Source organism: Amblyomma americanum, chromosome 8 (genome assembly GCF_052857255.1).
Source record: "Amblyomma americanum isolate KBUSLIRL-KWMA chromosome 8, ASM5285725v1, whole genome shotgun sequence".
NCBI classification, from domain to species: domain Eukaryota; kingdom Metazoa; phylum Arthropoda; class Arachnida; order Ixodida; family Ixodidae; genus Amblyomma; species Amblyomma americanum.
The window spans coordinates 100,830,746-100,844,619 of record NC_135504.1 but is presented as its reverse complement, the minus strand read 5'-3'; the positions used below and the strand labels follow the sequence as shown (position 1 = coordinate 100,844,619).

The 13,874-nt window shown below is 48.6% G+C and overlaps 1 pseudogene; it reads right to left on the bottom strand.

The window, feature by feature from the left end:
• The window catches only part of LOC144102648 (uncharacterized), a 59,241-nt pseudogene extending 57,225 nt beyond the window's left edge, over positions 1-2,016 (bottom strand).
• Positions 2,017-13,874: the final 11,858 nt, after the last annotated feature.

The following is a 13,874-nucleotide window of genomic DNA, read 5'->3' as shown; positions in this document are numbered from 1 at the left end:
CGCCGGATCTAAAAGGTGCCTCAACAGCTGCTATGTTCTTTTTGCATCCGACTTGCGCATTCATTCGTTCACAAACCTGCCCCCATTGTTCGCACTTCAAGTCCAGCGAATAGGTTTCGATTTCTCGTTCTAGGTTGGCCACCTTCCTACTGAGGACCCCATTTTGCCTCTGTTTCTTCCACCTGTCGACCGAAATGTGCGAATAATTTCTGCTCTTTTTCTTTTCACAAAAAAATATTATGGCTCCAATCCGCGCTGTGAAGGTGGTTGGACAGCGAAGCTGAAAATCGAGACCCAATTACCCATTTCGACGTCACTTGAAAGTTCACACACGTGGCTCTACAAAGCGTGGAACCAGAGAGAAGTGAAATGTACTTATATTACCCTTCATTACTTCACAACATTCAGGACTGCTTTATGATCAGTATTATATACACTGAGGTTTTCTGTTGTAACTGTAGAGATGGTCTTTGCTAAGGTTAAATCAATGCATAAACCATGAATGGTTGTTGGTTGAGTTGCACACTCGCGTTCGCATTAATCATGTGATTTTGATGCTAGTTTTGTGTTTTTCTCAATGAAAACGAGTACTGCATGGGCTGTCTGCTGTATGCCTGTTTTCGAATAGGATTTACTATTCAGACGTGCTTTTATTTTCATTATTTTTGAATTTTTCAATTCTTTTCCTTTATAATTTCCTTTCGTTATTTTTAGGTAGTTTTTGTTTCAATTTTTTTTTTTCAGTTTTTTTTTTCACTGCAACAGCTCTGTGATTCGTATCATATACGATTGCTACGCTTTGGGTACCCATTTTGCTCTCGAAGTAACATTCAATTTTTAGCCTGGCGTTTTTTGTGACGACGCTGACGACACGAAAATTTCCTTGGACAAAAGAAGCATAAAGCTTCGCTTTGAAAAACATTTTTTTCCCACAAGATGAAGTGATTCCTTGCAAATTATCGTCCTGCTACCCATATGTTTTGACTACGTTGATAGGCACCAGCTGTCACCATAGCAAGGAGAAAGCAAATGTGCTGAAACACGAATAACGCTTGTCGTTCTCACAACATGTACATACTGCTGTAAAATATATTCATCGCAACGCTCGCACGAATTAAACATGCATGGATGTGTACAATGGGACGCAGACTCTCCGTCCGAGGGCACGGTCCGTAGAGTTTACAAACAATAAATGAAGACGTGCAGCCCACGCTGTCCATATCGATAGCGTACATATATCTAACCACCAGGTCTCAGTAAACCTGCAATTAGACGTAAGAGAGTGAGATTCGTGAAATAACGTATCCCTACACTAAAGCACCGAAAGCTCTCGTCTGCTGATCCGAAAGACGCTGGTTTTATCCTGGCCGCGGCGGTCGAAGTTCGATGGAGGCGATATTCGAGAGGCCCGTGTGCTGTGTGATGTCAGTGCATGTTACAGAACCCCAGGTGGCCGAAATTTCCGGAGGCCTTCACAAGGCTGTCTCTCCTAGCCTGAATCGCCTTTGGAAGCTAAAACCCCATAAACCATAAACGAAACTTAAGTGCCAATTGATTCATCGACACTTGTGGAATAGAATAAAACGTTTGTGAATCTGTAATATACTCATTGGGGTTAATACAGTCAAGCTCTCCAACAGTCTCACCTGCCACCTTCATAAGTCACAAATGCGAGAGAAATGCAGCAGTTAATGTCCGTAAAAGACTCTGTTTCTAAGTTACGCATCACAATGCACATATTACGACGCGTCAGATAACATATCGGCAAAAAAAAACAGATGTATCCAGATTTATTTCACAATATCCACTGTTCACACGCTGAAGAACCTCCTCTACGTCATTGTAAAGCTTTAGAACTTACTTCCAACTCATCCAATCGGGTTCGGTGGCCACGGCAATCTTACGATTGGCGTTCTTGAGCCGTTCATCGCAGTCAACACCGTCAACACCAGCAGGCACATCGCAAAGCAGCACTATGTTAAAGAAGTAGCCTACGAGAGTAGACACGTCCGCCATGGCGGCTACAAGGACGGCAGGCGAGTCTATAGCAGCGTTTTGCGGGATCGCCAATGAGCGCCTCAGACTTCTGAGCGCGGATTTCGAGTTTCAAAGCGATCCGACAAGCTATAGTAGACACTAAGGCAACCGACCGGCATTGCACGCAGTCTAGGACAGTCTTTACTTTGGCCTTGATAAGCAGCCTCTTGTACTGAGATGAGAAGTCTCGCAGTTCTGCCACAGGCCTGCCGGCGTCTATCGTCTTGGCCTGGCGGCGCGCGGTCAAGATGCCACACTCTCGCAGCTCTGCACCGACTGACCGGGGTTTGCGTTCGTCGAGCCAGGGAAGCTTGCCTGTGTCCAGAGAGTGGTCACGCAGACAAACGAGGCTGACATCAATGACGACATCCTTCACGTAAGGCCTAGCAGACGTTCCGAGGCAGCAAGTCAGGTTCAGTGGCGTCCGCAGGCTTTTGAGTTGCGATTCAAGAGTGTCGAGGTCACAGACATCTTGTTTCTCCACTACCGCTAGAAGCCTTTTTTTAGAGGACGCTTTTCGCCGTCGATTCTCTATAAAAGAGGCAATGATCTTGCGATATGGATGATTCGAGTCCAGATAGCGCTGGACGTCACGGATGATTACGAGAGGAATGCCGCTGTCTACGAGAATCCGCCATCCAGGCAAGTGGCGAAGAGTTCAGGTTCCGCTAGGCACACGCCGTCTAGGATGCGTCTGGAGCACGAGGCGGAGTGCAAGATGTGACACCGACTGGCAGCAAAGGCTCCAGGGAGGTGCAAAAATTGTCGTCCTCGGATATACGATCGCCAAGGATGATAGCGCGCTGCGAACTATCTGCATAGATGGCTGGCAGGAAGATCTGACGCTGCAATTTAATCTTTACCAGGGCCTCCACGCAGTCTTCGAAGCGTCCATGGTCAAGGAGCTCGGATTCCCGCTGGCTTAGCTTGTACCTATGTTCGACATTTCCCGTAGGCTGGCGTTGCACCGGTCTCAGGGATTTTAGGCGCCATGAGAACTCGTTGCGATCCCGTGACTCACGCTTCTCGTCCATGCTTCCTTTTCTATCTTCGCCTCTGGGCCCATCAAACGCACGCTAGTTGGTACTTCTGGAATAGTACGCTACAGCTTCTGGGCTTGGGACGTGGCTGGAACGATCTTCGTCTCTTCGCACGCGGATTCGACCGCGTTACAACGCAGTGCGGATTGTGATCACGATTTGTCGTGATTTCGCTGTCGGATGGTAAAAGAAGACGAAGACCTTGCTGGTATTATAGTCACTGCGAACTTTTTCAAGTGATGCTAAGTGGTACCAGTTTGTTAGAGGTCGTTTCGTGAAGCGATGTTTTGACACGGGTAGTTAGTGTCACAAGGTTGCTTTAACTAACAATTATCTCCACAGAGCGACTTAATGCTTTCAGATTAATAACGACATTGTAAAGACACAATATTGTTAGTCAGGGAGAGTTTCTAGCGCGTACGCTGTTCAAATAAGATTCGCAGCAGTGGCGGCAGATGGCGCCACTTGTCCGCAACGTGGCCGAAAACCAGCATTTTGAATGTGACCACATGAATTGGGCGCGCGCCAGACGCTCCCCTCATTATCTGCGGCGACTTTAATGTCGGCGCTAACAAATCACAGTGGTTGCCGGTGTTCATGCGCAAGGTACTTGGGGTGACGATTGTTAATCCCCTTCAAGCAACTGCCAGAAGTGCATCCTGCATTAATTTCATCTTTGCACGAAATTTCTATGTAGCCAGCAAGAAATATGTGTCTTATTCAGTTACTACAGGCCGTTATTCGCTGCCCTGCGCGACAGCAAAGAGGACGCGAGTGATTAAATCTAAGTTTCCTTAAAAACTGTGCTTTGTTTATGACAACAGAACATGGGTCAGCACGAATGCATTCCAGCAGTGGAATAATCTAGGCGTACAACGGATTAGACCGCTTATATTTTAGCGCTTCGCTACTGCAAGAAATACATAATGATGTCTTAACAGGGGCAGGGAAGTTATATATTCCTGGCTGCAATAGCGGCTGCGTGACCTGCACGGAGCAGGCATCACTCTTTAGCTCATCCCAAAGCCGGAACTCCTCTGTGAGCGTGGCGAAAGCTCATTATCCGTACGCATCATGTTATCGTGTTTTGAGGCTATGGTTGCGAATATCATTTCTAGAGTGGTTATGTCAGCCGAAGCAGTTTTGTCTAAAATATGCCTGACGTGTAAAACCACACCATCGATGAAATTGTGTGCATCTCATTCGATGCAGTGATCACAAGGTGGATCTTAGAGAGGATCTTCCCAGTCCCTGAGTTGCAATGAGGATGCGACAATTCAGCAAAGAAAAAAACAAATGTCAGCAGCATGTCCCGTGGCATGAGAAAGTTCGCGAAGCTCACAGCTGATCGAGGCACTGAATTTAAAAGACGATATTGGTCTAAACAACCGGCCCTTCAAATGATCGAATGAGAGCCATCTCTTTAGGTTTCTACTGTACAAAGGGGCACTAACGAACGCCACGGCACCCCCACCTCTCATCCGAGGTCAGACACCTACGCAAATTTAAACTCAAATACACAGAGCGCGGCTGACCACGTCGTCTGAGGTCATACCTCTTTTTGAAGGCCGCATTTGGGTACTTATTTCCACCCCCCGTGTTTGGCTGATTTTCTGGTCTTACAGAGGCCACATAGCCCCTTTTATTTTATTTTTGTTTTACAATTTCTCTTTTCTGGCTACTCTGTAAGCGGACGTATTTTACACTGGCAACAATCCTTCGTGTACCTTCCCACGGCCTGTTTTTTTTGTTCGTTTGTTCATATTCCAGCTTCAGTGGCTAAACAAGCGGCGGCTGCAATATAGCACAGTGCAGAGAAAAAACACTACTTCAGACTTTTCCCCCCGCTTCCTGTGTTGTTGGACAAAGATTCTTTCACCCCGGCCCTCCCAGCCAGGAGAAGCGACAAGGCCCCTCATATTCTTCCACAAAGGTAGCTGCAGGGCCACGCACGCTGCCGCCCATCTCACCTCAGCTCGACACGCCGTTCCATAAGCACGCTTGCAGTATTTAACAAAGCAGGGGTCGCATCTGGGTATTGCATTTCCCTACTGCTTACATGCTCTGCTCACACTTTTTTCGTGCGGCTGCAATTCCCCTTTTCTGCGTTTTCATATCCCTATTTATTTCCTTACTTTTACTTGTATTTATAATAGTTTACTTCCATCTACTTATTTCTGTACTCTCTACCCTTTCCTTGTTCACCTTTTCTGTGTCCAACTCGTGTAAAAGGAGAATACCAGCGAAGGCAAATTACTCTTGAAAAAATTGGTCCTCCAATCGAAACTTCGAGTCAAATGAAAATGTCATCCCTGTTTGTACAAGCCGCAGTCACATGCATGACCTCGGTGAAATAAGTAGGAGTATTCTTCGACAGTGATATGTCGTGGCACACGCACCTATGACACTTCAGCAGTAAGCTTAAGAGCGCTGCATGGTTATTTTTTTCACAGTAAATCTGTTGTTCTGGTTCAAATAATAATAAGAAACTATTGCGCATGCTCATGTCTACCACACTGTTTGATGCGAGATCACTGTTTTTGCGTCTTGCCCCACCCGATGGCAAAACCGTGTTGATTCTTTGTTAAAGAACACACTAAGGAATTTAGCATAAAACACTCCGTTAATTACAATTCCTAACATCTTCGCAGCACTTGGCCTTCTATGCTTCTGGACTCTGTGCAAACTCTGGGGCAACGGCACTTTTGGTCCAGTTGCTTTAAAATATTTTACACAGCTCCCCGAAGTCCTCGTGCGTAGCAGTGTTGCTTTTCTTGTCCCTCGCTCTTCCACGATATATGGCGAAACTAGACGTTGTGTTTATGCACTGAGAATTTTAAATAATTTGCCAGTGAGGTATTCTTGGTTAAAACAATCAAATTTAAGACGACCCACACGACAACATCGACGGCAGCAGAGCTCGCAGCGCTCTTAACTGCCCTTCATCACATTGGTGATGAACTGCCACACAAATGGACAATATTCTGCGATTCGAAGGCGGCACTGCAGTCTCTACTGTCACCTCTACGACGCGGTCCGCACGAACAACTAATCTTCCATATTACAGAGACGTTACACCATATAAGTGATGCCGGCCATGAAATAACGTTCCAGTGGCTTCCCAGTCACTGCGGGATTATCGGCAATGAACGGGCGGATCACGCTGCCCGCTCAGCCCATACTGAGGAGCGCCACGTCCCAATTCCTCTTTCTAGAACTGACGCGGCACGGAAGCTCAGCCTACTTGCTCGGCAGTGCACCGAGTCGCAATGGAATGAGCCACATTTAAGAAATACGCGACTGTACTCACTTGATCCAACATTAAGTCTTCGAGCGCCATCACAGCTTCGCCATAGAGACGCCACGCTTTTATATCGACTTTGGTTGGGTGTTGCCTTTACTAAAGCCTATGCCTTCCGCATAGGGATGACCGACACCCCAACCTGTGACCACTGCGGCCATGAAGAATCAATTGGCCATATATTGTGCTCCTGCCCGCATTACAGTCCACAGAGGGCATGCCTTAGCCACGAACTTGACCAACTGGACGACCAACCACTATCCGAAAAAAGAATTCTCCAACATCGAAAGGACCTACCGTCGCAGAAGAAGGCCGTGCAAGCGCTTTTGCGCTTCTTACAATCTACCGGCCTGTGTGAAAGACTTTAATTGGAACGCCTTGTGTGTGTGTGTGTGTGTGTGTCTCCATGTGTGCACGTTCCTTTTTTTGCGTTTTTCTCTCTGTCATCTTTCTAACCCCTATCCCCCATCCCCAGTGTAGGGTAGCAAACCGGAGATTCACATCTGGTTAACCTCCCTGCGTTTCCTTCATTCTCTCTCTCTTGGTTACATCAAGAAGTGCATTAAAAAGCACGCTTACTTCTCTGTAACACTTTAAAATGTGTCATTATTTCTCTAATATGTACGCGCTATTTATCTGATGTTGTTTATTATTGTGTGACGCCTCTTGTTGGTGTTAATTTTCGAAATGTTGGTTCCTTACGTCGATGTTAACTGTCGCATGCTCATCCGCTAACTTTACCGGGCCAAGTCCCTCAAGCCATTGGTGGCTTTGACAGGCCCACTTAATTCAGAAACTGTGTATTATTTTTGTGCTCATAAAACATTATTATTATAAGATTGCCTTCTATTACCGCCACTAACTAATATTGTCACTATTACTGTCACTTTTTATTAATTAATAATTACCTGCCTTTATTTTATGTCATTATTTATTGCCTGTTTCATTTGAATGATTTACACCTGTTAATTACCTCGTTATCGTTACTTAACCTCGTTCTTATCGTCGCTTGTACTCATCTCGTGGTCACGCCATCCACGAGGCAAAAAAACGCTTTCGCGCAGCGCTGCCGCCGCCGCTCGGCGCCCGGACCGGACGGGGTGACATACCAAATGCTGCGAAACCTGGATGCGCAGCAACGACAGATCCTCCTGCAGCAGATCAACCTGGTGTGGGAACGCGGGGAGCTTCCGGAGGATTGGCGAACCGCGGTCGTTTGTCCCATCCGAAAGGCAGGGCGCCCACCTACGGAGCTGAGCGGATACCGGCCAGTGGCATTAACATCGGCGGCAGGTAAGCTCATGGAGCATATGGCGTTGCAGCGTCTGAACGAGCGGGCTGCGGAGGCTGATTTGTTTGACGAGCGGCAGACGGGTTTCCGTGGGATGCGGTGCACGGCTGATTCTATATCGGACGTTGTTACAGCGCTGGAGCATGCCAGGGCAGCAGGCCAGGTTGCGCTGCTGCTGCTGCTGGACGTCTCGGGCGCTTTTGACAGCGTTCACCGCGCACCAATTCTCGCGGTGCTTGAGGGGGCCGGTGTGAGCGGGCGCCTTTTGCGATACGTTCATGGCTTCCTGAGCGGGCGCACCATGCGCGTACGAGTAGGGGGTAAGCTCTCCAAGCCTCGCCCGGTCGACATGGGCGTGCCGCAGGGCTCTGTCCTATCACCATTTCTGTTTAATGTGGCCATGTCGGTGGTGCCGGCCTCCCTCCCCACGAGCGGGCGACACCATGTGTACATGTCCATATATGCAAACGACATAGCTCTGTGGTGCCGGGGACCACCGGGCGAGGCGTTCCGCGTGCGGGGGTGCCTTCAGGGAGCCCTGACCGCAATCGATGCCAGATTGCGCGGCCTTGGTCTGTCGCTGAGCGCGGACAAATCGGTGGCCATGGCCTGCGTTTCGCGCTCGCGCGCGCACCTTGCACCACTGTCACTGGACGGGACTCCGATTCCTTGGCGTAAATCGGTGCGTAACCTTGGCCTGGACATCGACTGGCGCCTTTCCTTCCGCCCCGCGGCGACCAAGGCCTGTCTGCAGATGAAGAGGATCACCGCCGCCGTGCACCAGCTCACCGCTCGAGGCCAGGGCATCTCCCAGCAAGCCGCGCTGCGTCTATACAATGCCGCAGCTTTGGGGGCGGTGCTCAATGCGCTGCCGCTCGTCACGGTGCGCAAGCCGTGCTGGAAGAAGCTCGAGCTTCAGCACCGCAAGTCCCTGCGCGTGTGCCTAGGCCTGCCCAAAAAGTCGCAGTGCGCCGCAACGTTGGCCGAGGCAGGAGCGTGGCCCCTTAAGCTCCAAGCAGCGCGCAGGGCACTGAATCACATCGACCGGCTTCACCGCGCACCGGACGGCCGCTCGCTGTTGCAGCGTATGCGCTCGCACCCGCGCTCACGAATGGGCGCGGCGCTGCTCGAGTATGAGCAATTGACCCAAGGCCCACCCCCCTACGGCTCCTGCGCGCCCTGGCCTGCTGCCTCGGAGGTACAGCGAGAGATCGTCGGCATCGCGGGAAAGCGGAGCACACCCCTCTGCGCTGTGCAGCAGCTGGCCAGAGCCGTCATACACGAGGAGCTCCAGGACCATCTCCTCGTGTACACCGACGGCTCAGTGGCCCGCGACAGCTGCTCCCTTGCTGCGGCGGCCACCATCCCCGCCCTGCGACTGCACAGCCAGCAACACGCAACCTTCCTGGGCTCCTCCACCACGGCGGAGTTGATGGGGATCCGACTCGGGCTGGACCTGCTGCTCACCCTCGGCCCTCCGCCGCCCAGGAGTGCTCTGCTGTGCGACTCCCGCGCCGCACTCAGCCGCCTGCAATCTAACGGCCGCGGTACCCCACTAGTGCGAGAAATTCGCTCGCGCATCGAGCGCCTCGCGCAGAGAGGTTGTGCCGTGCGTGCACAGTGGGTGCCCGGTCACTGCGGCATCGCCGGCAACGAAGAAGCTGACGACCTCGCGACCGCTGCACACCAACTACCTGCCAGAGATCTGCCCTTGCGCTGGAGGACGTGCGTGCGGCCATTCACGACCATCTCCGAAAGCAGCACCCCGACCCACGCATCTCGGCAGGTGAGCGCATCGACAGTGTCACCGGCTGTCGCGCACTTACACGGTCGCAACGTGCAATGATCCTCCGCGCGCGCATTGGCTGCGTGTGGCCCGGGGAACGACGGGTGCGGCACGGAATCGCGATGAGTGATGTGTGTGACGGATGCGGTGCAGTGGAAACACTCGAACATCTGCTCCTTCGCTGCTCCGCGTTCGCCGATGCTCGTCGCGATATGCTCGCGGCCTATAGGGCGCAGGGCATACTACCAGACTCCATCAAGACGCTATTGTGGCCGCAGGGCAGTGCGCGCACTCGTGAGCGAACTTTGGTGAGCCTCTGTGCATTCCTCGAACACACAGGCTTGACGTCCCGTCTGTTCTCTGTCAGGTAGTTACACGCAGTGACCGAACGCTCCGCGAGTTCTACCTTGAACGATTAATAGCTGGACGCCCCACTCCAGTTGTAACCTACACAGTGCTGTGCGCGTGTGTGATTTAATTCCTCTAAACTGAACTAATCACGCGCACAACCTGGACACATTTCTTATTGTGTAAATAGTTTGTACATATTACTTCTCCCCCTGTCCTCTATTCCTGTCCCCTCACCTCTTTCATTTCATTTCTCCATTCTGCCTGCTGTCCTTTATTTCCGCTGCCCCAGCTCAGGTGCTTCAGTATCGATGGCAGATGCCGGGGCTAGCAAAAATCTTTTCCTTCCGTTTTACTATTATTTTTAATAAAACTACTACCACCACCACCATCAAAACTTTTTCTTGACGCTAGGTGGTGTAAAATATTCCTATGGTGAACGATGAGCGGAAACACTAGACAATTGAAGGGGCATAGCGTTCTCGTGGCAGCCATCAGAAAATCGTGCTTTCATAAAATGCAGGGAAGCATTGAAAATCAAGTGCGCCGGCTTTTGGCAGCAGCTTTCCCTTTCAATAAAACTTGTTGCTATGCTAGTTAGTGACACATAGTTCTATAAATGTAGCGTAAAAGAGTCGAGGACGACCAAACAAACAGGAACGCTACTAACAAATGGCTGTATTTTCTGTGACATTTATCAATATATAGGTGTACACATCGCATGCGCACAGGACACTAGGGAGGCTTGGTCTTCTTGATAGAAAAAAGGAAAATCTGATTAAATATCTACAATTGCAGAAAGAACGAGTATTAAAATGTATCATCAGCGAAACAAAAAAGGGGGAGGGGGCAAACAGGCATTGAAGATGAACCTACAGAAAATACCTAAAGGAAAACAGGCACGCACGAAAGAGGCGGTGTTATTCTTACAGAAAACTTTCCAGAAAAGCGCGCTCGGAGGAGAACAAATTTATAGACGCGTCGCTAATGCAATGAATCGATTTTTTGTTAATGTGGAAAGACTACGGCAAAACTTTGGCTTTTGGGTTTTTCGCTATTGCAGAGAATCTGTGCTTCTTTAAAGCGGCGCTCGTACTTGCTCTTCAGAGCATGCGAAATAAATTCGCCAGCTTATCTTGGTGTGTTATGTTTAGAGCATGCTTCCTTAAACGGTAGTTGAGAAAGCGCCCCGTCTGCCCTATATAGCATTTTCCTCTGGAGAGCGGAATGATGTAGACCACTCAGAAGGCACATTTGACGAAGGGTTCTTGATGTTTCTTCTTGCAACCGCGCTTAATCTCCCCGCAGATACGGGGGGCATAGGTTAGGCGGCAGAAGACGCTAGCCAGGCACCTGCTGGCGAAATTCCTGAAATCAAAACGCTTAAAAGCGCAATGCCCCAATTTTTCTCAGAAACTCGAGACATGGAAGTGCACCACCCCGACGGCCTCACCAATTCGGACGCAACCGGGAGCGGCGAACAGGGGAACGCAAGTATGCAACCACCCTATGGAAACGCTGCGGGAAGCGATAATTTCGAAGAGGACTGGACCACGATTCGGACATGTCGACAGAAACAGGCCCAGAAACGCGGCGAGTGGAACGCCGCCATACCGGACAAATATGCACACCGGCAGGGACAAAACAATGTCAAGATGGCGCCGGCGGCTGATGCAACAGGCACAGCCGGCGACACAGGCGAGGTTGCCGTCGGGATGACGTCAAACGCGGCGGCAGTGAGCGGGAAATATAAAAGCGACGGAGAGGAGGCGCGGCAGACGAGACGTACAGCCCCGCCGCTCCCGAAAGGAGACGTCAAGATTATAATTAGACACAAAGACGGGCTATTGGTGAAGAACCTAACCGGATATGAGGAATAGAACATGTAATTGCAGAGATTGTTCCAAAAAAGAAAAAGCAGGGCAACAAACGTTTTCTTGATGACATATTCATAATTTGGGCAGAAAGAGAGGAAAAACTAATTCAGTTTATCACCTCATTCAGCAACATACATCCAAATATCTCTTTCACACACACGTACTCAACTAATAGCATTAACTTCCTTGATGTGCTTGTTCGTGTTGACAGGGGTGCATTAATCACTAGCGTTTATAAAAAACCTACAGACAGGCAACAGTATCTTCATTTCAACAGTTGCCACCCAAGCCATTGAAAAACTTCAATTCCGTACTCACAGGCTATCCCATTCAAACGCATTTGCTCTCGATCAGAAGATTTTCAAAAAAATGCTAAACACGTCGGCGAAATTCTAAAGAAACAGCGCTACCCGTCCTCAATCATCAACGATGCCATTAAAAGGGCGCAAGTTACTAACAGTAATCACATCCCTGCGGAATCCCCACCAACACCGCATCGCTATAATCTAATACTGACATTCACAGAAAACCTACCGAATATTAACAAAATCCTTCAAAAACACTTCAATATCAGAGAACAAAGTGAGCGGATCTCAAAAATTTTCCCAATGGTCTCCCGGGTAACATACAGAAGGCCAAGAAATTTACAAAACCACCTTGTGCACTCAATGGTTAATAAACCGAGGCCGGTGGGTTGCACACCTTGCGGAAAGAGCAGATGCCAGGTTTGCAAACACATGCAAACGACAGCACTGACTAAAAGTACCCATTCAGATTTCAAACATGTTATCCGAGAGGACATAAATTGCGATTAAAGTAATGTTGTTTACATTCTCTAGTGTGGCGAATGTCAGATGCATTATATTGGCGAAACTGACAATTCCTTCCGATTAAGATTTAACAACCATCGCTCACATACTCAATCTCTCCTTGTCCTCCCACTTTCGAGACACCTCCGCGAAAAAGGCCACGAGTTTGATAAACTTAAAGTAACGATATTGCAGAGTAGCTTTAAGAACACTCGGGAGCGCGAACAACGCGAATCATACTTTATTTTCAAATTTAACACGGCGCAAAAGGGCATACACGAAAACCATGGCACCCTATCGTCTCTTTCGATGGCAGAAACCAACGAAAATTTCAACACTGATAGAAAAAGTACCACCACTGACTGAGTCGTCTGAGGTCATACCCCTGTTGCATGTCAATTTCGGCTTGTTTCCATCTGCCGTTCAACTCATTCTTTGGTCTCGCGAGGGCCATATGTCCCCTTCTCCTTCTTTTTGTCATTACATATACTTTTTATTTCTTGAAATTTCTCTGTGCTATATCTTGTTTTTTTTTACATTATTGTCAATAAGCCTTTCCATCTGGTCCTCCTATGGGAAGCTCATCTTGTTTTAGCGGCTCGCGTGTCACCATGTGGAGCCACTTTGGGCGGTCTCAACCTGTTCCGCCTCGTCCGGGCCATCTTTCGGAGCCGCTCGGGGCCGCACATACGCGGACAGAGGCATACGGAAACCCACAATTGGCGGACGCATCCCTTCTTTTGTTAAGCCCCACCACGTTTCTTCTTTGCTTTTCAATTTTTCTCTGCTTTGCTTCTATCTGTCTCTTTTTCTTTTTTCTTTTTTCTTGTTGCAGGAGCCGCGTGCGCACCCTGCCCCGCCTCCCTCTTTCGCCTCGTGTGTGCGTATGTGTGTGTGTGCAGCGAGTTCACCGGTACGCGACGCGCCACCTTTGCTTCCCTAATATGCCATAGGTGTATGTTGTGTTCTGTTCTCCCGGCCGCCCCCTCCCCCTTTACTTTCTTTACTTTTGCTTATTTATTTTCTTTTTAAGCCTTCTGTGTATCAAGTCCCATGCTATAAGAACATGCGCCCATGCACTGTATGGTCACTCTTGAAAAAGATCGGTCCTCCGATCGAAACGTCGAGTAAACTAAAATTTTTCCTTAAATGAAGCGTATACTTCGATGTATATTATTTTAAGCAGTCAAGAACCTCATGTTTTCGCAACTATATATATATATATATATATATATATATATATATATATATATATATATATATATATATATATATATATATATATATATATATATATATATATATATACATATATACCAAAAGTGATTTCTGGCAGCTGATTTGGTCAATATAATATAAAATCACCATTAATTGAAAAACATAAC